This window comes from Bombina bombina, chromosome 4 (assembly GCF_027579735.1).
Source record: "Bombina bombina isolate aBomBom1 chromosome 4, aBomBom1.pri, whole genome shotgun sequence".
Lineage (NCBI taxonomy): Eukaryota > Metazoa > Chordata > Amphibia > Anura > Bombinatoridae > Bombina > Bombina bombina.
Genome location: NC_069502.1, coordinates 795657370 through 795682473, shown reverse-complemented (window position 1 = coordinate 795682473; position 25104 = coordinate 795657370). Strand labels below are relative to the sequence as shown.

The window sequence follows — 25104 nt, the reverse complement described above, 5'->3', positions numbered from 1 at the left end:
AGCTTACCAAGCTATAAATAGATACTCAGCTCAAAAGTTCAAGAGTCAATACAAGCTTTGTTGTATAATTACTGAGGAGAACCTGATTATGGAGCTAAGAACATAAATCTGGTTGACACTGTCTCACAACACTACCAATTGCTTGGAAAAGAAAACGCTGCTCCGCTCTCGGTCGGAGAACGAGGCAGAGCTATAGAAAACTGCAATCCAATATGGCGGGATCACTGAAACGGCAGGAGATGAAGCGCGCAAACATCGAGCTTCATCCAGCCGCACAAAGCAATATCACAGCCTTAAATGTTTAAAACACTCTAAACTAGGTATAAGTAAAATAAATAACATGCATCACACCGCGTCCTAAACAAGTGGAATAGGATATCCAACTCAGCGACATTGCTTCTCATAAGGCAATCGCCTAGATTTAGAGTTTTGCAGCCAAAGGGGTGCGTTAGCTACGCGTCTTTTTTTTCTAGCGCTGCTTTTAAACAACGCTGGTATTGAGAGTTCTCTGAGGGGCTGCGTTAGGCTCCAAAAAGGGAGCGTCGAGCCAAATTTACCGCCACTTCAACCCTCAATACCAGCGTTGCTTACGGTAGCGGCTAGCTGGAAAAACGTGCTCGTGCACGATTCCCCCATAGGAAATAATGGAGCAGTTTGGGCTGGAAAAAACCTAACACCTGCAAAAAAGCAGCGTTCAGCTCCTAACGCAGCCCCATTGTTTCCTATGGGGAAACAGTTTCTAAGTCTGCACCTAACACCCTAACATGAACCCTGAGTCTAAACACCCCTAACCTTACACTTATTAACCCCTAATCTGCCGCCCCCGCTATCGCTGACACCTGCATTACACAATTAACCCCTAATCTGCCGCTCCGTACACCGCCGCAACCTACATTATCCCTATGTACCCCTAATCTGCTGTCCCTAACATCACTGACCCCTATATTATATTTGTTAACCCCTAATCTGCCCCCCCCAACGTCGCCGCTACCTTACCTACACTTATTAACCCCTTATCTGCCGACCGGACCTCGCCGCTACTCTAATAAATGTATTAACCCCTAAACCACCGCACTCCCGCCTCATAAACACTATAATAAATATTATTAACCCCTAATCTGCCCTCCCTAACATCGCCTCCACCTAACTTCAAGTATTAACCCCTAATCTGCCGACCGGACCTCGCCGCTACTATAATAAATGTATTAACCCCTAAAGCTAAGTCTAACCCTAACACCCCCCTAAATTAAATATAATTTTAATCTAATGAAATAAATTAAATCTTATTAACTAAAGTATTCCTATTTAAAACTAAATACTTACCTGTAAAATAACCCTAATATAGCTACAATATAACAAATAATTATATTGTAGCTATTTTAGGATTTATATTTATTTATATGTATTTATTTTAACTAGGTACAATAGCTATTAAATAGTTATTTACTATTTAATAGCTACCTAGTTAAAATAATTACAAAATTACCTGTAAAATAAATCCTAACCTAAGTTACAATTAAACCTAACACTACACTATAATTAAATAAATTACCTACAATTAAATAAACTAAACTAAATTACAAAAAAAACCACTAAATTACAAAAAATAAAAAAAGATTACAAGAATTTAAAGCTAATTACACCTACTCTAAGCCCCCTAATAAAATAACAAAGCCCCCCAAAATAAAAAAAAATCCCTACCCTAATCTAAATTACAAAAGTTAACAGCTCTATTACCGGCCCTTAAAAGGGCTTTTTGCGGGGCATGCCCCAAAGTAATCAGCTCTTTTGCCTGTAAAAAAAACACAATACCACCCCCAACATTAAAACCCACCACCCACATCTCCCTCGTCTTCACCCAACTGGGCCAAAGTCTTCATCCGATGGGGCAGAAGAGGACATCCAGACCGGCAGAAGTCTTCATCCTATCCGGGCAGAAGAGGACATCCGGACAGGCAGACATCTTCATCCAAGCGGCATCTTCTATCTTCATCCATCCGACGAGGAGCGACTCCATCTTCAAGACCTCCGGCGCGGAACATCCTCCTTCCCCGATGACTACCCGATTTATGAAGGTTCCTTTAAGTTCCTTTCATCCAAGATGGCGTCCCTCGAATTCCGATTGGCTGATAGGATTCTATCAGCCAATCGGAATTAAGGTAGGAATAATCTGATTGGCTGATTGAATCAGCCAATCAGATTCAAATTCAATCGGATTGGCTGATCCAATCAGCCAATCAGATTGATCTCGCATTCTATTGGCTGATCGGAACAGCAGAGGGCCTTTTAACCCCTTCAGTGCCAGCCTTCTAGCCCCAGAAGAACAAAAGGCACTTACCTGCATTCTAGTCATCCGGCAGTCAGACGACTCACAAAGTATGAGAGGATGCCGCTCCTCACAGGGACCTGTGTAAAAAGAAAGACAGAGTAAGCTTACTCAGGCTTTCTATACCAGGGCAGCAACCCTGCTGTAGAGACTAAAAATTGTGATGGAAGGCCAGAGCAATCTTGCCCAGACTTCAAAATAAAAAAAATCTTGATAGAAGAATCTTAATCAGGACACCTCATTACTTCACCTCTTCCTTGTACTAGAGGCAAAGAGAATGACTTGGGTTTGTGGGAAGGGAAGTGATACTTAACAGCTCCTTTGTCTCCTCCTGCTGGTCAGGAGTGATATTCTCAACAGTAATTGATGATGATCCGTGGGCTCACCATATCATTATAAATATCTTTTAGCAGCTCCAGGGGTTTTTTTTATGTGCGTGGATCTGTGTGCCAAAGCCAAATAATTAGAGAGAACAATTGAAATTATTGCTTATCTCTCCTACCTCCCAATGGGAGTGTAATTTTGTCTACTGGCTATGTTCACACAGCTTTTTTTATAGCCAATACTTAAGTATAGAAACTTTAGGTACAGGTAGGGATACCACAGCTATTTTAAATGTTGATGTAAAGGTAAAGGGGTTATTTTAAAACAATTTAATACACTCCAGCAGGTAAAATGGATTTTTGGAAACAAATTTAAGGGGAGAAACATTTAGACTAAATTGTTTTTTTTTTAAACAAGAGATATAGATTTCAATATGTCAGCTCCCAATTCTTTAAAGAAACACATGAGATTTGTAAAGCCAACAATAACAATAATAATAACAATCTAAAAATGTTTATAATGTCCTTGTCACCCCTTCACTGCTGAACCATTTCACACCCTGTGCTAAGCTGTTTGTGAGTGTTAACTGGAAATATTTTTTTAAGTGAGAAACCAACACAAATTTTTTTTCCCCAGCAGATTTAAAGGGCAATTAAACGTATTTTTTTCTTTAATGATTCAGATAGATAATACAATTTTAAACAACATTTTAATTTATTTCTATTATCTAATTTGCTGCAATCTTTAGATATCCTTTGTTAAAGTAATAGCAATGCACATTGGTGAGCCAATCACATGAGGCATCTATGTGCAGCCACCAATCAGAAGCTACTGAGCCTATCTAGATATGCTTTTCAGGAAAGAATATCAAGAGAATGAAGCAAATTAGATAATAGAAGTAAATTAGTAAGTTGTTTTAAACGTTATACTCTATCTGAATCAAGAAAGAAAAAATTTAGGTTTAATGTCCCTTTAAACTATACCAATATTTTGGGGCTAGCTGGCAAAGGAAACAGCAGCATATGAGAGAAGCTCTGTGTAAAAAAGGGTATTAAACTAATAAAAAGCAGCTTTCTGAGGCCACTACTTACTACTTGTTGGCATCCTCAACTAAGGGGTAATAAATAACATCAAATTGGAAGCACTAGAAAAAATGGAACTTCAACCTGAATTTGAGAACCAGGGAAAATTCAGGAAAGTCCCCGGCTGCAGCCTACTCCAGATCGAGTAGGCCCCCCAAAGAAGACAAAAATAGCTGGATTTGTAAAGTCAGCTCAAACAAGGTAGACACATACATTGAGAGATCAGGTAGAGGAGAATAGAAGCCAAAATAAGCCTTTTGCAATCAGGAGAAAAACGGAGGCCCTCACAGCCAGCAATCCTAGTAGCCTCTCTGAATAAAAGTGGTGTAAGAAAAGACACAGACATCCATGCTGGGATAGTGTACAGAACTATAAGAAATTCAGAAGCAAAAGAGGCATCCAGATATATTAAGAGTCCCTGCAGAGGGGTAAGTGGCGGAAAAATACACCATTTTATTTATACATCTCTTTAAGTTAATAGAAGCATTACACCTGCAACAGAATTATTCAGGACTGCATTGAACTGCAGGAACACTCTCATCGTGAAAATAATGTAAACACATAGATAAAATAGAGGGGGTAACCAGCCAGCTCACTGACTCCAATGATATGCTCTCAGGTAATTCATATTCCGTTAAATGGCGTTCTGTTTTTGGTCGCTGCCTTTATACCAAACCTCAAGTATATGAAAAAATGATCTAGTCATTAAAACAAATATTCTGCCTAACGCTGACATAAACATACGCCCACTTTCATTAATTGTTTAGGACTTGGTGCTCCCGTGCACTCGTCTGTACCGCCACGGCAGTCAGAACCACATCTTAGAAGCAGAAACATGGCTGCCAGTAGATCAGTGAAGGGCGATAAGTCGCTGAAGACTACCAATATGTCCTCTTTTTTTAAAACAACCCAATCTGATAAAATCCCCAAAGATTCAGAGATAGAAGAGGAATCAGAGGGGGAACCCACACAACCTCGAGATGACAGTGTCCCTCTCACAAGGGCAGATTTACGCACACTAGTCTCTAAGCAGGATATCGCTGATAACTTTGAGAAGTTGTGGGAGAAGATTGACTCTATCCACACATTAGTCACTAACAGTTTGTCAGAGATCAAATCTGACTTGGTGGACATGGGGGGGGAGAATTGAGACCCTAGAAGACCAACAGGACTCTATTGTGGGAAACATGGATGAAATGACACAATTTCCTCACAACAACAACTAATAGCGGAATGTCAAGATAAATTGGAGGACCTCGAAAATAGAAGTAGACGTAACAACATCAGACTGAAGGGAATTCCGGAAGAAGTCACTTCTAGAGATCTACCAGCATATCTATCTCAACTCTTCAGCCAGATCACTGAAAAACCAGCTGACTATATTTTCCAGGTGGAAAGGGCTCACAGAGCTTTAAAGGCTAAACCTAAGAACGGCCTTCGCCCCAGGGATGTAGTAATCAGATTAACTTTCTTCCCTGACAAAGAGAAAATACTACAAGCCTCTAGGAGACATCCTACCTTCAAATTTCAGGGGAATGTGATTCAGTTCTTTCAGGACCTAAGCTTGCGAACTCTACAACGCAGGGGTACCTTACGGCCCCTTACACTTTTGCTCCGGAAACATCAGATGCCATATAAGTGGGGCTTCCCCTTTGCGCTCATCATCACCAAAGACTCTAAAATAATAACCCTCAAAGAGCGAGAAGATATTCCTGAAATTTGTAAAGTCCTGGGCTTAGAAGCCCCAGCATTACCACATCTGGAAGCTCCCTCTAATGGCGAGTCAACACAAGAAACCAGACACAAAGCGTTATGGCAGAAAATTAACTATAAAAAACAAAAGACAAAAGAAACTCGAGGAAATGGAACTTGACTCCTCAATGTGAAAGATACCCGAGACTGAGGTAACACTACCAAATTCCGGTTAACGGCCTAGTTGATGGTTGTTTAGAAGCCTTTGAACTTTTCACTAATTACACAAAAACAAACTTTGATGACGCTCATTTGGTTGAGGTTGTGAGCTTACTTTAGATATGACCTGACTTGTGAGCTGGAGGGGAGCCCTTGCCCCCTCGCAATACTGATTTCTAGGCCATATTCAACTTTAACTAAAAGCCCCAGAATGCCTTGCAGTAGAGGGGGTGCGGCACTGTGGGCTGTTCACTAACTTGAAGCAGAGCGGCAGAGTGAGAAAGGGAACTTGCCGTGTCAGATTAAATTTATGACACTTGCCTGCAGAGCCATATAGTTACTTGTAAGGGATCCTCCGGTCATCACAATTCTGAGACTGCATCCTGTCTCACATGGATGATGCACACCGGTCTGGCCATAAAAGGAAGTGCAGTAAATGAGCAGCGTTCCCCACAATGCACCATAGTCAGGAAGAGAGGTGAGTAAAATGGCTGCCAGCAGCACATGGCAAACACAACAGGGAGAAAACCCTGACACTGGGTTACTTTGAGGGTGATAAGGAGATGTTCTCGAATGGCGTACTCCAGCAAGTTGCCGAAGATTCCGGAAAAGCTCATTCTCAAATTCCCTGCCTTTGTCATGATGTAGCTTTCCAGGATAGCCAAATCGGGGGATGTAGTCATTGAGAAGACGCTTAGCTGCCGTACGGCCAGACTTATTTTTTGTTGGATATGATTCAGTTCTTCTAGTAAATCTAGTAAAGTGATCTACGACCACTAGTATATACTCATACCCACCACGGCTTGACTCTAAGTGCAGGTAGTCGATGCAAACAAGTTCTAGAGGTGAGCTGGATGTTATTCTTCCCATGGGTGCTCTGACATTGGTTACTGGTTTCCTTAGCTTGATGCAGGGACACTTCTTTGTGACATACTCCTCTACTTCCTTTTTCATAAATGGCCAGTAGAATCTTTGTCTCATCAGATGAAGTACCCGTTCTGTGCCCCCATGTCCCAACTTGTCATGCAAGTACTCCAAAGAAAGTTGTTTATACTGAGCTGGGAGAACAAGCTGTTTGTTTTGAGCTGTTTTCCTATAGAGACATCCATCCTCTAGAATTAGCTTGCTCCATTCATGCAAGGGTTTCTTGGCAGCTCCAGTCACTGTTTTTTTTAGACTCTCATCTGATGCCTTGACATCCTCTTTCATCTTCAATATCTTGGAGATTGTTACAAACTGCTATTTGTAACTGGCCCTTTAAATGGAAAATTGCCCTGCTTCCCTGGATTTTGGAGAAGCCTATTTGCCAGCCTCCTTCCTCATGACTATGGCCCCTGGAAGATTGTGCCCCTGAGAGCATATTAACTTTTATTGGGTGTGTATGGCCCTTTAAGAACCGTCTGGGGACATATTGTGACTTTGGTGAACAATGCCCCTTTAAGACTATGTCCCCAGACCTGTGAAATGACTTGTCCCTGGCTTTCTCCCACTTGGTTCAGTTTCATTGTGTGCCATTAAGAGTTAATTTTGTTCAATTCTAAATACAAGTTTGCTGGGATCAGCTCTAATTAGGTTTAGTGATAAACCTTACCATTGTCTAATCAGACTGCTAGTGATAAGGTGGACTGCATTGTTTTATTGTGTGTAACTTGTTATCTGCTGAAGTAATGTTGTGGCCTGTCAAAGGGAGTGTCTCTCTATCTAATATCAAATGTGTGATGGGGGATTTTATGCCTCCCCCTGAGAGTGTCCTGTTTGCATGTAACCTCAATAAAAAAGCAGGCTGTGTGCTCCAGCACATCAGACCTATTCTGTCCCTCTAACTTGCAGCTTTGACTCATGTTTGTAGGGGACAAGCTAATATCACTACAGGGATTGCTGACTACGGTGCTGATGATTCTTTGGTGAGCGCTAGGAGCATCCTTTTCTACGGTCCAACTTCCAGCCAGCCTGGAGGCAACCGTAACATTTGGCGGCAGCGGTGGGACAGTGTCCTAGCGCAAGGAGCAGCACCCCAACAGCACTGGTATCGTACGAGAATTATTGAGGGCAACGCTAGCCACTGCGCAGCGTCCCTACCTACAGCAGCATGGAGCTGACAAGACACTGGTCAGAACCCTGTGAAGAGCACCTCAACCTGATCCGTCGCTATGAGGGAGCTGATTTCGTTCCAGAGGTAAAGAGGCGGCTAGTCCGATATGGTCCAGACCCTGCGCAGGAGGTAGTCAGTCGAATCATCCGAAAATTGGCTACTGAGAACGAAGCGAGAAAATGAGTTACAGGGGGCAGAGACAGTTGGTCCTGTCCCCCAGCAGCAGAGTGAATTGCATGGAATTGGGAGCCCAGACTCCATTCCCCAGCGGCAGGCTGAGTTACAGGGGGCAGAGACAGTTGGTCCTGTCCACCAGCAGCAGAGGAATATGCAGGGAATTGGGAGCCCAGACTCCATTCCCCAGCGGCAGGCTGAGTTACAGGGGTCAGAGACAGTTGGTCCTGTCCCCCAGCAGCAGAGGAATATGCAGGGAATTGGGAGCCCAGACTCCATTCCCCAGCGGCTGGAAGTATGTATGGGAGAGGAGCTTGTTACCCCCTCTCCCCAGCGGCAGCTTAACGCACCAGGGGGAGACAGTAAGCCCCACAACCGTGCAGATGGGACCGTGGTCTCTGCACTTACAGCACAGGGGGCAGAGACAGTTGCTCCTGTCCCCCAGCAGCAGAGTGAATTGCAGGGAATTGGGAGCCCAGACTCCATTCCCCAGCGGCAGGCTGAGTTACAGGGGGCAGAGACAGTTGGTCCTGTCCCCCAGCAGCAGAGGAATATGCAAGGAATTGGGAGCCCAGGCTCCATTCCCCAGCGGCAGGCTGAGTTACAGGGGGCAGAGACAGTTGGTCCTGTCCCCCAGCAGCAGAGGAATATGCAGGGAATTGGGAACCCAGACTCCATTCCCCAGCGGCTGGAAGTATGTATGGGAGAGGAGCTTGTTACCCCCCTCTCCCCAGCGGCAGCTTAACGCACCAGGGGGAGACAGTAAGCCCCACAACCGTGCAGATGGGACCGTGGTCTCTGCACTTACAGCACAGGGGCCAGAGACAGTTGCTCCTGTCCCCCATCAGCAGAGTGAGATGCAGTGGATTGGGAGCCCAGTCTCCATTCTCCAGCTAACTCCTAACTTGGGCCCAGGGTTAACAGTGGAGATGTTAACCCCCACTGACCTCCACGTTCCCTTTGCCACCGGGCAGGACTATGCCCCAATGCCCCCAGCAGAAGAGCTGGCATCAGGACAGAGCGCTGCTGGCCTCTGCCCTACAGACCCCCTTGTTACAGGACTGGCCTGCAAACCCCTCACCCCAGCAGAAGCGCTGGCACCAGGGCAGAGTGCCGCTGGCCTCTGCCCCCCAAGTACCACCAGCTATTTGCCCAGCTGCGCCAGGAAGGCAGAGGATGCTACACTTTCATCCTACTACCTGGAACCTACAGGCCAGTACTACTTATTGTGGGGGGGCTACTTTGCTGCTAATGTTTATTTGTGGGTTGGTTACGAGACAAACTTAGGCACTGACCGACAGAAGGTCAGGTGCCTGGTTAGTCTCCCTCCAAAAGGGGAGATATGTTACAAACTGCTATTTGTAACTGGCCCTTTAAATGGAAAATTGCCCTGCTTCCCTGGATTTTGGAGAAGCCTATTTGCCAGCCTCCTTCCTCATGACTATGGCCCCTGGAAGATTGTGCCCCTGAGAGCATATTAACTTTTATTGGGTGTGTATGGCCCTTTAAGAACCGTCTGGGGACATATTGTGACTTTGGTGAACAATGCCCCTTTAAGACTATGTCCCCAGACCTGTGAAATGACTTGTCCCTGGCTTTCTCCCACTTGGTTCAGTTTCATTGTGTGTCATTAAGAGTTAATTTTGTTCAATTCTAAATACAAGTTTGCTGGGATCAGCTCTAATTAGGTTTAGTGATAAACCTTACCATTGTCTAATCAGACTGCTAGTGATAAGGTGGACTGCATTATTTTATTGTGTGTAACTTGTTATCTGCTGAAGTAATGTTGTGGCCTGTCAAAGGGAGTGTCTCTCTATCTAATATCAAATGTGTGATGGGGGATTTTATGCCTCCCCCTAAGAGTGTCCTGTTTGCATGTAACCTCAATAAAAAAGCAGGCTGTGTGCTCCAGCACATCAGACCTATTCTGTCCCTCTAACTTGCAGCTTTGACTCATGTTTGTAGGGGACAAGCTAATATCACTACAGGGATTGCTGACTACGGTGCTGATGATTCTTTGGTGAGCGCTAGGAGCATCCTTTTCTACGGTCCAACTTCCAGCCAGCCTGGAGGCAACCGTAACAGAGATTACTGGATCCTCCCTTTGAGCTTTGAAGAGTTTGTCTTTACTTATCCTTGGCAACAATGCATTGTGGGATGGTGGGTCAGTTTCCATGGTGGACATACTGAGCGCTGCAATCCAAGCCACATCTTTCCTTGTGGCAGCACAAGCTCCATCCCAGACTGCTTGCACCACGTCAGATGACAAGTGCTCTGTGCACTCAGTGGCATTCTTTTCTATGTCAAGGGCGATATGCGACAGTGTATCAGCGTCAATATTTACTTTACTAGGCCGGTTATTTACATCAAATCGGTAGTCGGACAATTCTCCCACCCAGCGATGGCCAACCCCATTTAACTTTGCAGTACTCATGATATAGGTCAGGGGATTGTTGCCTGTGTAAATGGTAAAGTGTGGAGCGTAGAACAGGTAGTCTCTGAATTTTTCACACACTGTCCATTTAAGTGCAAGAAAGTCAAGATTACCACTATGTAGGCAGTAATTTTTTTCGGCTGAGGAGAGTATCCAGGTGCCATACGCAATGACCCTCAACTTTCCATACTGATGCTGGTAGAGGATAGCTCCTAGGCCCCTTTCTGATGCATCGGTGTGCAGCGTGAATGGTAAATTAAAGTCTGGGTAGGCTAGAATTGGTGGTTTCGTAAGTATGCTGCAAGATAATGATGGGTTACATTCTGTTTAGTATCTGGGTTTACATTTACTACACTAATCCCTTTGTCAGCTATAGCTGCAGATTATGTTGCATGAACAGTGTCTGTAGTAAAAATATCATCAGTAGTAATGGATGTATGTGCTGTGCTTGAAGTTTGTACACCAACATTACTCTCATTATGTTGATGAACAGGGGCAGCCATAGTACGAACATGTTCAACAGAGTCAACAATGTCTCCCAAATTCAACAGTTTAGCCATACCTCTGCCCTCTGATTCTAATAAGTCAGTACTATACATGAAGGCATTAATGTATTCAGAACAGCCCTCTTGGTCTCCAGCATCTAGTTCTGAAATGTCCCTGTCCGGTACTGGACATATGCTCTGGGCGATCTGAAACAGTTCATCAGCGGAAAAGGCGAGAAGTTTCTTTCTGATGTCCCACACCAGACTCTTCCGTACTTTATCCGACATACCGACCCTTCTCACGATTCTTCACGTCACTGTCACCAGCCAGCCAGGCCACTCCTTTCACAAACGATTTTTCTTGAATACAGCCACTGCATTCATACTTTGTTGGTCCCGAAGATCATAATTTTGCGAACCGGCGTTCTGCAATCAATCAAGCGCCGATCCCAGGACGAGCACCCAAGAATCTGTTACAGACCCCATTCAGGAGGCCAGTAAGGAGATTAAATGTTACCTGTTAAAACAGGAAATAAGGAGAATGGGTGTTTACTTCACAGAATCCTCAATGGTTATGAGGTAAAACAAAAACAGTCTCATTGCTCCACCCATGATCTCCCACAATCCTTCAGGATCATAAGTCCATGTCAAAATAAGAGTCCCATGCTTTCATAAACAGAGAGTTGCATTCTCATAGTAAATTATTACAAAATAGGAGTCCTATGCTCTCACAACAGAGAGTTGCATTTTCATAGAAAATTATTACAAGCACCATATAAAACAAATACAATTAAACAAACATCTTTCAATATGAAACATGAAAATTGCATAAAACAATATACAATTGTGCACATATATTTTAAGTGTCACACAAGCTTCGGTGGGGCGTATCCAAAAGGCTCACCAATGATTAGAATAAAAAATGCGGGATTTATCACATGATATATTCTCTTGCACTTTTGACTAACTCACAACTGCTGCCTTTGGAACACAGGCTCTATAGAGCAAGACTGGGCCTAACTTTCTTTTTCCATAATTGCAAATACCTTTCTTATTTATGAGGTGAACGGATCTGTCTGAAAATTCTCATACTGGCTTATGTGGTAATGTATATGGTGATAATTTAATATTTTAAAGCAAATACCTTAATTGTTGCTACAGTTTAATTGAAGTTAGTGATTTAAAGTGGTACTTTGTATTTTAAATCTATGTTCCACAGCCGGGTGTAGTTAAAAAATAATCATATTGATGCTAAGTAATTTTATTTGCTAGAAAGGATTTTACATCCCATATTTATAAGTCAGTTTTACTATTGTGAAATTTTATATAAATTGGTTATTGTAGTTAAATCTCTCTGGTGTTTATTAAGTATTTGCAGCTATTGTGATATATTTTAAAATTTGTTTTATTGTGGCTACATAAGAGGTTAGTTCAGCTCAGATTATTGGCACATAAATTGGCTGGTGTATTAACAATACACAATTTCTGGTGGTTTAATTGAAGTTATATAGAACCATTTGTAGGCTAAATAGTTAAACTATACCTGTCTGAAAGTTATCTTAAATCAATTGAGATCCAGTAATATTTGTGTGAAGTATCTTGTTATATTATTTAACTAAGCACTGTTAAGTTAGCGGTCCATATTCTGGTATTTTTATTGTGGTATTTTAATGTGATTCATTGTGAGTAAGGTTAATTTTAGAGATATATTTTTTATGATCTGTTGTATAGAATATTGTAACGGAATAAGCGTGCATAATTGATTCATAATCTAGTGTCTACATAAATATTATTCAAGGTGTCTATAAAGGTAACTAATCAAGAACTAAGGAATAAATATTAATTTTTAATTGTTACGTACTGTATATACATTTTATTGGTTGGCAACTGCTAAGATAATAATAAATAATAATTTTGTAACCTGGTATATACCAACAGGATCCTTGGAGCCGAAACGCGTTACTCTGCATCAGACCCTTAGAGGTATCCGTAGTTTGACCACAATTCATTACAGAGGCGGCAAACTACACAAGTTTGAGAAGAAAGCAAAAGAAAAGACCTGCTAACGGAGGATACAAGCAAAGGAACAAAAGCGAGCGAACCAGCCATCATCAACTTACGGTGTAAGTAGCTAAAAGCACCTTAAGTAAAAAACTTCACCATACTCTGACAAGGATCCCTTGTCTTTTTTAAAATTTTTATTTATATCCAACAATGCAGACATACATAATAACATGATATTGTACCACGCAGGGTAGAAAAATAAAAGCTGCACAGCACACAAGATGCAAGTTGAGATATTTGAGGTTTCAAGAAAGCCATGTTCACATTACAATCATGCAAAATCTCAGTCGTCATTATACCCTTGATTAGTGTCTTAGGTATCTACATTGTTGGGGTTTTTCTTTTTTAAACATATTAGGTATTCCTATAACCTAAACTAACGAAATAAAAGTAAACGTTAACAATTAGGCATCAACTTCTATATACCATGCAAGTGGATCAAGAGCCATGGAGTCACAACAACCCCATAGTTGTGCTTAGTTTGAAATCTTGGGCATATAAGTAGGCTATAAAGTAACATAATGTCAGGGTTGGCTCATGTACCTTTAAACCAAACTTATTTATTCCTACTCCTCCCCCTTCCACCTGCCGATTAATGTTTAGTCTACCTGAATCTCATGTGAGAGGAAGCATGCTCTGAACGTCCTGGCTATTTCTACAAAAGATATCTAAAGAACTGACTTATTCTCATACTATTAAGGACCTAAGGTTTTATCCTTTCAAGATCTGTTCACAGTTTAAAGCAAAGCCGACTCGGCTCTAAATCCAAAGTTATCCGCACTCTAACTGCAAACTTAAACCATTTCCACTTGTGGGTTAGATTCCATACAAAAGACTCACCGCTACCATAGTCCCACTTCATTTGGATTACAATTGTTATTCACGGGTGATACCCGCTCTCGATAAACACCGTGCTTGTTTTAGCACCGTTCTGCCTGCCAGCAAATCCTGCACTGTGATTGGACTACAGCAACACACCTCCCGGTCTGTACACGCTTACTATCACATAGACCCGGTCGAGGCACATCCACGCTGACTGCCTGTCAGCTAATCCTGCACTGTGATTGGAGGAAGATCACACAGGTACAAGACTCGCGCAGCTGCTGCTGCACGGACACCTCTCCCATTCACAAGGCATACAAGGTACGCTCACACTACAAAGTTGAACTGTTTGCTTGTCACTACTGGTCGATATAAGATATATGTATTAATAACAAGGTTAAGCATTGATAAGAATTCCTAAAGACTGTACCACTTATTAAGGATTATTTGGCAAACACTGATATAAGGGAATTAAACAGACATTCATTCAGTAATACAGGAAGTTTCCAGATTACTCCTGTAACAAAGAAATACATATCACTTCTAAAGTTTGATATCAACTTCTTATAGAGCTAGTCTGCAGTTGAGATCCTTCAAAGTTATACTAGGGATTACCGCACCCTGACACATAATAATGCCTAGATGGAAACATAGGGCCTTGAGATCTGTTAAAGATTCACAGGACGTGTTATGTTAGGTATGCTTTGCGGAGTAATAATATTACCAACCATAAAATCACATTTGTCCCCTAATGTGTGATATAAAATAAATACTAGAGGTAAGGAAATAATGATGCTTAATATCTAAGTAAGCGTGATAACACTCTCAACGAAAATGGATAAGACTTCTATTGGTTATGTGAATAAATGCATTCAACTGGCGACTATGGAGTCACGATAACCTTATAACCATGCAACACCCGATAATCTGGATATATAAGTGGGGTATGAAGTGACCTAATATTTCCTATGTGGAGACATAAGGCCTTGGGTCCTAATATAGGTGCGCTGAACATTTATGTTGGTCATGCATCACAGAATAGTAATAGTATAAACATTTATGTCTCCTAATGTATGGTGCAAGAAAGATGCTAGGGGGAAAGAAATCTTCCTGTATCATAGCTGAATATATATGGAGACACTATCGACGAATATATAGGCAATGCTTCTATTGGTTATTCAATTAGATACATTCGGTTGGGAGCAATGAAATCACAATATCCGTAGAGCTATGCTCCACTCGGTATTCTGGATATGTAAGTAGGAAATGCAATGACTTATTATTGCCTAAGAATATTGCCTAAGTGGGTACATATAGTCTTGGATGTCATGAAAGATGTTCTGGACACTGTATGTTGGGTACACCATGTAGAATAACAATCAAACAAACAACAGAGTCACATTAGTTTCCTGGTGTATGATGTAAGGTAAATACTGATGTTGAAGAAAAATGTATGTGTCATATCTGAATATGTGCAGTGTCACTATCAATGAATATAGATAGTCAGCAACTTGAGGGTTTTGACTTAAGGGTGAGTCAGTGGCTGACTAAGGATAGTCTACCTAGAGAAATAGAACTGAAGATCACAATAAAGAGTTACTTTGTCATGTGGTGGTCAGATCCATGAGCTGTTCTTTGATATAAATGGTGACCTATGTAAGAAGTGTATAGTATGCAGCACAGTAGCACCACCTGCAGGAAACATTTGAATTCCAAGAGTAAGACAAAATGAAACTAATAAGAACATACATGTCCCATAGGTGAGTATGTGGCCCATTGCTAATTAGAAAAAATAAAAATAACATAAAATAACATAACATAACCCCCCCTCCCCCCCCCCCCACAAAACAAACAGACAAGAGAAAAAAGCTAGTAGTTACCTAACTAGGTAAATAGTAAGAAAATGAAGCTTAGCACGTTCTACAAGTATGAACAGACTGTAAGTCAACAGTGTTAGTTGTTGTGCGAGGCACTTTTTTCTGTCCAGTGCTACTGTTCAAGATACTGTTATGCAGAGTTTTCAGTGATAGTCTCTTCTGTATGGAGACAACTTTATGTATAAGAGCGTCTGTAGCAGAATATGGTCCGGTGTATTTAGCAACTTCACTCTGTGAGATGCTATCTGCAGATGGTGTTTCTCTTACAGCTTAGCCAACCCCCATGCGTTCATGGTAATGTAAGGATCTTACTACCTGAAAAATTTGCAGGATCCGATGAATAGAGCCCTCTCTAGGTTGCTGCATGGGGGTTGTTGTGAGTCGCTGGGGTTCTGTTATTTTAAGTGGGGTTAATCCTTGCCAAGATGAGAGTCCAGAGCATGCAATGTAGCATAGGGATTCTGGCGTTTCAGATGTGCAAGCCTGTGACGTGGTAGGGAATCGCACCCTTCCATACAGTCTAGTAGGTAGAAATATTGTGGTTGTATGTGCAGCCGCCTCAAATGATAGCTTAGTAAGAGTCTGCCTCAAAGTAGGAGTCGAAAGTATCGGCGTCCCCGCAGAGCAGTTGCCGGTCACTGGGGCTGTCTTTACATCCAGCCCAAAGAGAGAATACTCATAGGAACCCACCGCCGCCATTGCTGGCTCTATAGTGCTGTGCGCAGTTTCCAGCTCCTGGTGTGTCTTGCGAGCCGCGGCTGTATCCAGGTGCATTGTCGGGCAGAATCCCTTGTCTTTTTATCTATCCACAGAACCCTCTGGACTGTTCACTATAACTTGGAAATTTACGGACTTTATTAAACGTTTTTCAGCTCAATTTTCATATCCCTGGTGATATGAAAGTTCATCGTATATGCATATATGTGAATGTTTTTATAACTTTTAGTTTTTTTATGTTTAATAGTATTTTATGAAGTTGTTTTCATTGAATAAATCTAGCGAGATTGTTTTTATGATATTGCACCGATTAGTGTCTATAACTGTAGAAGTTTTTTAGCAGTGATACTTCCTAAATATGATATTCATGTGTAGATAGTCATTAAAGGGACAGTCTAGTCCAAAAAAAACTTTCATGATTCAGATAGAGCATGTAATTTTAAACAATTTTCCAATTTACTTTTATCACCAATTTTTCTTTGTTCTCTTGGTATTCTTAGTTGAAAGCTTAACCTAGGAGGTTCATATGATAATTTCTTAGACCTTGAAGGCCGCCTCTTAAGAATGCATTTTCACAGGTTTTTCACCACTAGAGGGTGTTAGTCCATGTTTTTCATATAGATAACACTGTGCTCATGCACGTGAAGTTACCTGGGAGCCATCACTGATTGGCTAAACTGCAAGTCTGTCAAAAGAACTGAAATAAAGGGGCAGTTTGCAGAGGCTTAGATACAAGATAATCACAGAGGTAAAAAATATATAAATATAACTGTGTTGGTTATGCAAAACTGGGGAATGGGTAAAAAAGGGATTATCTATCTTTTAAAACAATAACAATTCTGGTGAAGACTGTCCCTTTAATTTACTAACTGCTATTTTTGGTGATAGCCGATAGTGGAAATTTGGCATAGGATAGTGCTCTTCCCACATATGCTACATTGTAGCAACATTTCATATAGGTAGCTCTTGTATTGATGTTGCATATATAAGTCTAGGATTCTTCTGCATTGGCAATACTTACATTGGTATAACTGGCATTTAAAATTACACCAATTAATCTTTCATTGAGCATGCATTAGCCGCCTAGTAGTTTTTATTTTTTCAAAACTTTATTATTGTTTTATTTTCCATTTGCACATTCTGCTTTTTATTTTTAATTGTATACATTAGCCTGGTACTGAGAGTATATTTAGCCATTAGAGGCGCCACAGATCCATTACATCTATGTCCGAGGAAATATTAGGTTTTTATCTCTTTTAAACATGTTTCACTACAGTGTTGCTAGTGTTAAAAAGAGTTGTTTTAACAGCATTTGAACACTATATTCTATGTATTTTGTGGGTATTTAGAGGAGATATACCCCATCTGTTGGCCTTATATAGGTACCTATATAGCACTGTTGCACACTCCTACCCCCTCAATGATATGTGTTTAACATATCTGGTAAATATCTAGCTGATATGTCTCATAGTTTTGTTGCTTCAACACTTTTAATTTTAGCTCTTGGTATCATTTGTTGAAATGGAGGGACATATGCCAAGGAGCCGGCCCATTCCTGAAGCACTATATGGCAGAAGTTTTGCAAGAATGGTATCCATTAGTAAGACCACTAGATGGCAGCACTAGTTCCTGCTATGTAGTGCCCAAGGTGCCTACCTAGGTATCTCTTCATTATGGAATAACATGATGGAAACAAAGCAAATTTAATAATAGAAGTAAATTGGAAGCTTTTTATTAAATGTTATGCTCTGTCTGAATCACCAAAGAAAATGTTTGGGTCTCATATCCCTTTAAAGCCCTGCAGCACAATGCAGCCCTGTGCAGAAACTAACGCTTATCCAATGATCAGTGCTAGTCGTACAACTGGATCAACACGGGTCTCTAGTAGTGTTTTAAGTATGTGTTTAACCCATTTTTGGGGGTGAAATAGCATGACAGAGTCGCTATTTAAGATTTACATTATAATAGTCATTTGACTATGCATCACACGCAGCCCCTCCCTGTACCTTATATACAGATATATTCTGTATACACAGAAAGACCCTCCCCAGTACCTCATATACAAATATATTCCCTCTGCCTAATATGCACTGCACTTCTCTACGATCTAATATAAAGAACAAAACACAGTTGATATGCCTTATATGGAGCTACTTAACATGTGGAATTGTACTCAAACAACATTGCACACACATAGTTACACACACACACACACACACATTAAACATTTGCACACATATATTACATAACACATCAGTCTATAGCTGATTTACTGACTTGGTTAGTTACGCAGCTGAGAGTCAGCACACCCTACCCAGAAACATAGAGAACACAGACAAGAACTATATGTTATATGCTCACACTGTGGTCCCCTGTGCCTCACACACACAGCCCCCTTTAAAGTACCTTATATACAGATATATAACATTAAGGTCTCCTGTGCCCCACACACAGCCCCCTCCCCAGAATACTATATACAGATACATAATATTATACAGAGGTTCCATCTGCCTCATACCATCCCCCATCAGTACTTTAAACAAAGATATACATATAATAGAGAAGTTCCCTATGCCTCAAACACACAGTCCCCACCAGTACCTTATATACAGATATATAATATGGCGGCCCCCTGTGCCTCACGCACGGGATGTACTAAAAGGAATGACAAGGGTGAATGACAAATGGAATGCCCATAGACTATAATGGGATGTAAAATTAAAAGTGTTGAAGCAACAAAACTATGAGACATATCAGCTAGATATTTACCAGATATGTTCCCCAGGTACAGTAGCATATTCTGAAAGTGAGATTACATCAGATTATAGCTGTTTTCTATGGAATGACAAGGGTGAATGACAAAATGGAATGCCCATAGACTATAATGGGATTACAATTAAGAGTGCTATAGAAACTAAAATATGAGACATATCAATTAGTTATTTACCAGATATGTTCCCCGGGTACAGTAGCATATTCTGAAAGTGAGATTACGTCAGATTATAGCTGTTTACTATGGAATGACAAGGGTGAATATCATAATGGTATGCCCACAGACTATAATGACATTACATTTAGTGCTATAGCAACACAAAATATGAGACATATCAACTAGATATTTACCAGATATGTTCCCCAGGTACAGTAGCATATTCTGAAAGTGAGATTACTTCAGATTATAGTTGCTTTCTATGGAATGACAAGGGTGAATGACAAAATGTAATGCCCACAGACTATAATGACATTACATTTAGTGCTATAGCATAAAAAAAATATGAGACATATCAACTAGATATTTACCAGATATGTTCCCTAGGTACAGTAGCATATTCTGAAAGTGAGATTACGTCAGATTATAGCTGCTTTCTATGGAATGACAAGGGTGAATGACAAAATGTAATGCCCATAGACTATAATGGGATGACCCTTGTCATTCCATAGAAAGCAACTATAATCTGATGTAATCTCACTTTCAGAATATGCTACTGTACCTGGGGAACATATCTGGTAAATATCTAGTTGATATGTATCATAGTTTTGTTGCTTTAACACTTTTAATTTTACATCCCATTATAGTCTATGGGCATTGCATTTTGTCATTCACTCTTGTCATTCCTTTTAGTACATCCCCTCATATAGCGAGATTCCCTCTGCCTCACACACCTAACCCCAGTCAGATATCTAATATTATGGTTCTCTCTGCCTCTCATATAAAGTCTTCTCCGGTAGCTTATACAGATATAGTCACTATAAAAGAGAGGTTCGTTGTGATACACACATATCTCTCCAGTGCTTTATACACAGACACATCACCAATTAGAAAGTTACCTACATAAAACAACCGTAATAGCTTGCTGAGGAGGTAGCAGCTTGTTCCGTACATTAGTAACTACATAGGATGGCAGCGATCACATGGTACAGCCATGTGACTTGTGACATCATAGGTCCTTCTGCTGGAAGGGAAGAAGCTGCTACATTATGCATAATATAATCAACATGGATGATTCACGTAGGTAAAAACAAGCAAAGCCACCGTTGTATTAGTGTTATGTACCTGCATATGCTGTACTAAAGGAGGACTCTGTGTGTGTGTATAAAGCAATAGGCTCTGGGAGGTGAATGTGTGTTTGTGAGGCAGAGGGAGCTTCTATATAGTATTACATAGCTTTATATAAGATAGTGGGAAGGCGGAAGGGAGCTTCGTGTGTGTGAGGCAGTGGGAAGTGGAACCTCACAATAACTTACATCTGTATATAAGGATCGGTCTGGATGTGTGTGAGGCAGAGGGACCATCTGTATAATTTCGATCTGTATATAAGGTGCAGGGGGGCTGTGAGTATTAGACGCAGGGCACCTCTATATAATAATATAGATCTGTATATAAGATAATAGGAAGAGGTTGTGTATATGAGACACGGGGAACCTCTCTATAATACTATGGATCTGTATAGGTACTGGGGAGGGGCTATGTGAGACAAGCACTCTCTCTAGTGTATGTGTGAGGCAGAGCCTATAATAAAACAGTTCTATATATAAGGTACTGGGGAGGTGGCTGCATGTCAGGCAGAGGGAGACTTTCAATAATTTTCTATTCCTGTTGTGAGTAGGTTGCTGTGTGTGAGGCTGAGGGGAAAGTATTACATGTTTATATATAAGGGGAGAGTGTATTTAATATTTATGGCATATGGACCCTGTGTATCTCTGCATGATGCACTATAGTAGTGGGTGGTGCATGTGATACCAAGGGGATCTCTATAGTTTCTGTGTATACTGTCTATATATAAAGGTGCTGTGGAGGAGGCATATGGGTAAGACCGATACAGGGAATGTAGAAAACATTAGTGACAATGGTTATGAGAAATACATTATTAAAGTGAAAGTAAATTTTGTCCCTTTAGAACACAATGCATTGTCTATATTTTTTTCTATGAATTATATTTATTTTTGCCTTATTTTTATCATATTATTTTAATACAGTACTGTTCTCATGCTGACTCTTCCCATCTTCCACTTCCTATATTTCTCAGAGTTGTCATATAGAGTGGTCCCACCCGCTCTATACGTATCACAAATGCGCGTTCATAAGGACCGAGTCCATTGCGCATGCGTGAATCGCCAATTCTACCTTCAATGCGCATGCGATTCTGTGTTCAACCTGTCTCCAAAGCGCGATGTAATGTGATGCGCTTCTATGTATCGGACACGGAGTAAAAACAGATGATGTTTATGCTCAGTCAGTCTCAAATGGTATGCACATGCGTGAATCGGGAGAGCGGGTTTAACAAAATAGTACAGATTCAACATTTGTTGCATGCGTAGAGCCATAAATAGGCGGATGACGTCGCTTCACGGCCGCCTACCGGACAGAATTTCATTTGGCCAAAAAAGAAACGTGATCAGGAAGTAAAAAAAAATAAAAAATTGGGTTGAATTTATCGTAGGTAAAATTATGCTTAAAGTGATGGTAAACTCTCCCCTTTTTAAAATCAGATCGGGAATGTAAGCGCTATTTTAGATGGAGTTTTATTCATCATGTGCAATGAAGATGCGCTATAACTTAGTTATTAATATAGATATGAAATTCAAATACCCCACGTTACATCACCCACTTCAAAAGTCAATTTTCCTGTCAGCTAAATGATTGAATTACTCTCCAATCAATGCTCTAGCTACAACAAAAGTGCCATATGGGGAGAGCGCTGATTGGACAACAATTTAATCTGTTAGCTCACAGAAAATTTTACTTTTGAAGTGGGCGGAGGAGCATGCAGTATTTGAATTTCATATCTATAATAAAAAGTAAGTTATAGCGCATCTTCATTACAGCTAATGAATTAAACTCCATCTAAAATAGCGCTTACATTCCAGATCTGATTTTAAAAAGGGGAGAGTTTACCATCACTTTAAATTTCGGATAAAACTTCATTTGCACATAACTTTGAAAAAAAAGCATTAATGAAAGTCCTATTAATTTTCAACATACTATATTACTTCTGTTCACAAAACAGCTAATTTTCACTTTAATTACATAAAGTTTAATTATAAATGTTTAATACACACTGGCACCAACGTCTGTAACACCACTGCAGTACACCAGCCTTTAGTTCTGCAAGTAGTGCAAAACTAACCATAAAACATGATGTGCTGCCCAAGACGAATAAACAATAAATGTGTGTGTGTATATATATATATATATATATATATATATATATATATAATTTCATATAGGTGGCGAGAGTTGTTGCATAGGGGATATACATTCCTACCAGGAGGAGGCAAAGTATCCCAAACCTCAAAGCCTATAAATATCCCACCCTCCCACCTCACTCATATCTCAGTTAAAACTTTGCCTCCTTTGGAGATGGTTAAATTATGATGTGCTTAAAATATGTGCTCCAGTGTATACTGAAGTCCGGTTGCCCCTCAGAGTTTACAGTGTTTGTCAGAGGGATGTTTGGGGAGTTTAGCCTTTAGACACCATGTTGTAAACCTCTAGTAGTCTCTCTAAGGCCTTCTGTAAATTCGGTTGCTGTAAGACTTTTTCTGCCTTCCTTTACAGATCTACATAGTCCTATCTTTTTACCTCTGCTGATAGGATTTTCAGTACTGGTTGACTGTCTACTTCTAGTGGACGAGTGTCTGCTAATATCTAAGTTAAGTATATTGTTTTTTCACAAGACATTCGGGCACTTTTATTATAAGTTTAAGCTTTATATGTTTATATATGTGGCCCAGGGACAAGCAAGTTTTTCTCCTTGTTTTGCTACTAAGTTTTTTGCTTTGCTTTGTTAGTTTTTTTTTCTAAAGGTTTGTTTTTGCTGTGTTAATTAAGATGTCTTAGTCACTTAAGTTCTGCTGAAGCCTCTTTTTATATTTTTAACAAGGGAGCATTAAGAGACAGACAATATCAAAACGTCTTACTTTGTGACACCTGGGATATTCACACGAGCGCGGCTGCCGCGTCCCATCTTTTTTGATTCTCCCGGTGACATCATAGATACGCCTTTTTTGCAGCGATTATTTTTGCGCTCTTTTCATAATAGATTCTCTGTTTTTCCTTATTTCTAATATAGGGTTTTTTAGTTCAGCTATCCTTTTTTAAAGCGCTCTATATTTTATGTTTTTAGAACATTTTTTAACAATATGAGCTTTATCTAGAAACGCTCTATAAATGTGTGCTTTTTATATATATATATATATATATATATATATATATATATATATATACATTTATTTATTTAGCAAACTTTTCTATTCCTCTAAATTGGCTAAAGGAGATTATTTATAATATTGTTTTTTGCTTTATTTTACATATATTTGTTCTTTTGCCATAATGGAACATCTTGCTTCTGTCCCTGAAGTAATCATAGGACCTTAGTCTGCTGAACACCTTTCTGCCAAAAGATAAGTGTGTTTTTTGTTCAACTTCTGAAGTAACTTCTTCAGATAATTTATGTGACTCATGTATAGAATTTATCATGTTCTAATAATGTCTCTATGGTTTCAAGTGCACCTACTGTTTCACTTTCACAGATGGATGCAGCCAGAGCCGCCACTAGAAATTTTGGGGCCCCTGACTTAACCATTGATCAGGCCCCCCCCCCCCCTCCTTTGACATGTGCAATTTTTGACCAAGTGACTAAAACGTATATGCACTTTATTCTTAAGTGTCTATTTAAACTTGGAAATGTTGTAAAGTTAGTAACATACACTGAAACAAACACACACACTCACACATAAGGATTCACATATAGACACTCTAGCAGACAGGCAAAGAAACTCAGACACAGACACCCAAACAGACACTCAGCAGTTGTTTACATTGACCTTACAAGTAATGAGGTAAACTACAGTTTTGTAAAAAAAAAAAAAAAAAAGGAGATTTAGGAAACAAAATATGGAGTTCTGATTATCTTTTTGTAAAGGAAGATGCCAACTAAATGATTGGTGACTTCCGGAAAGGTCTCATTAGTTTCAAAGTCTGTAGAAAGATGTGAATAATCAGTAGTAAGGTCAAAATGTCCTAAAAAGGAACAGACAATGGACACACACACAAACTCAAACTTGCACATACACCCAAGGAAACACCGACAGAGACAGCCTCAGAAAACACATAAAGATATACACACACACACACCCAGAGACACCCACAGAAAACACACAAAGACATACACACACAGAGAGACAACCACATAAAACACAGAAAGACATACATACACACACCCTCACTGAGACATCCACAGAAAACACACAAAGACATACACACACCCTCACAGACACCCACAGAAAATGCACACCCTCACAGAGACATCAACAGAAAACACAGGCACACATACACACCCTCATAGAGACATCCACAGAAAACACAGACATATACACCCACCCTCACAGAGGCATCCAGAGAAAATACACAAAGACAAACACACGCCTACCCTCACAGAGACACCCATAGAAAAAGCTCAAAGACATATGCACACACCTTCACAGACATCCACAGAAAATGCACAAAGACATACACACCCACCCTCACAGAGATACCAACAGAAAAAAATACATACACACTCATAGAGACACAAACCAAAGCACAAAGACATAAACACAGAATCCAACAGAAACACTCGCAGGAAGAAACATTTATGCACCTTGCATCCCCTAAAGCAACAGTGTGTGACATGCATGATAAATAAAAATGCAGAAATTAAGAGATCACTTTTTAAAGAATCAAATTTGTAAATGTGCAAACAAAAATAATTCTGTGAATTCAAAATTATACATTAATGATCTGGGTAGATGGCT

General features: G+C 40.3%; 1 protein-coding gene across 2 annotated transcripts in view; it reads left to right on the top strand.

Annotated features, from left to right (window-relative positions):
• The first annotated feature begins 20252 nt into the window (after nucleotides 1-20252).
• The window catches only part of LOC128657005 (gastrula zinc finger protein XlCGF17.1), a 136793-nt gene continuing 131941 nt past the window's right edge, over nucleotides 20253-25104 (top strand). Inside the window, exon 1 of one of the 2 annotated variants that reach the window (XM_053711225.1) lies at nucleotides 20253-20321. The gene's annotated coding sequence lies outside the window, so the exon portion shown is untranslated. The remainder of the gene's footprint in view (nucleotides 20322-25104) is intronic. The other variant, XM_053711226.1, reaches the window with a different exon arrangement.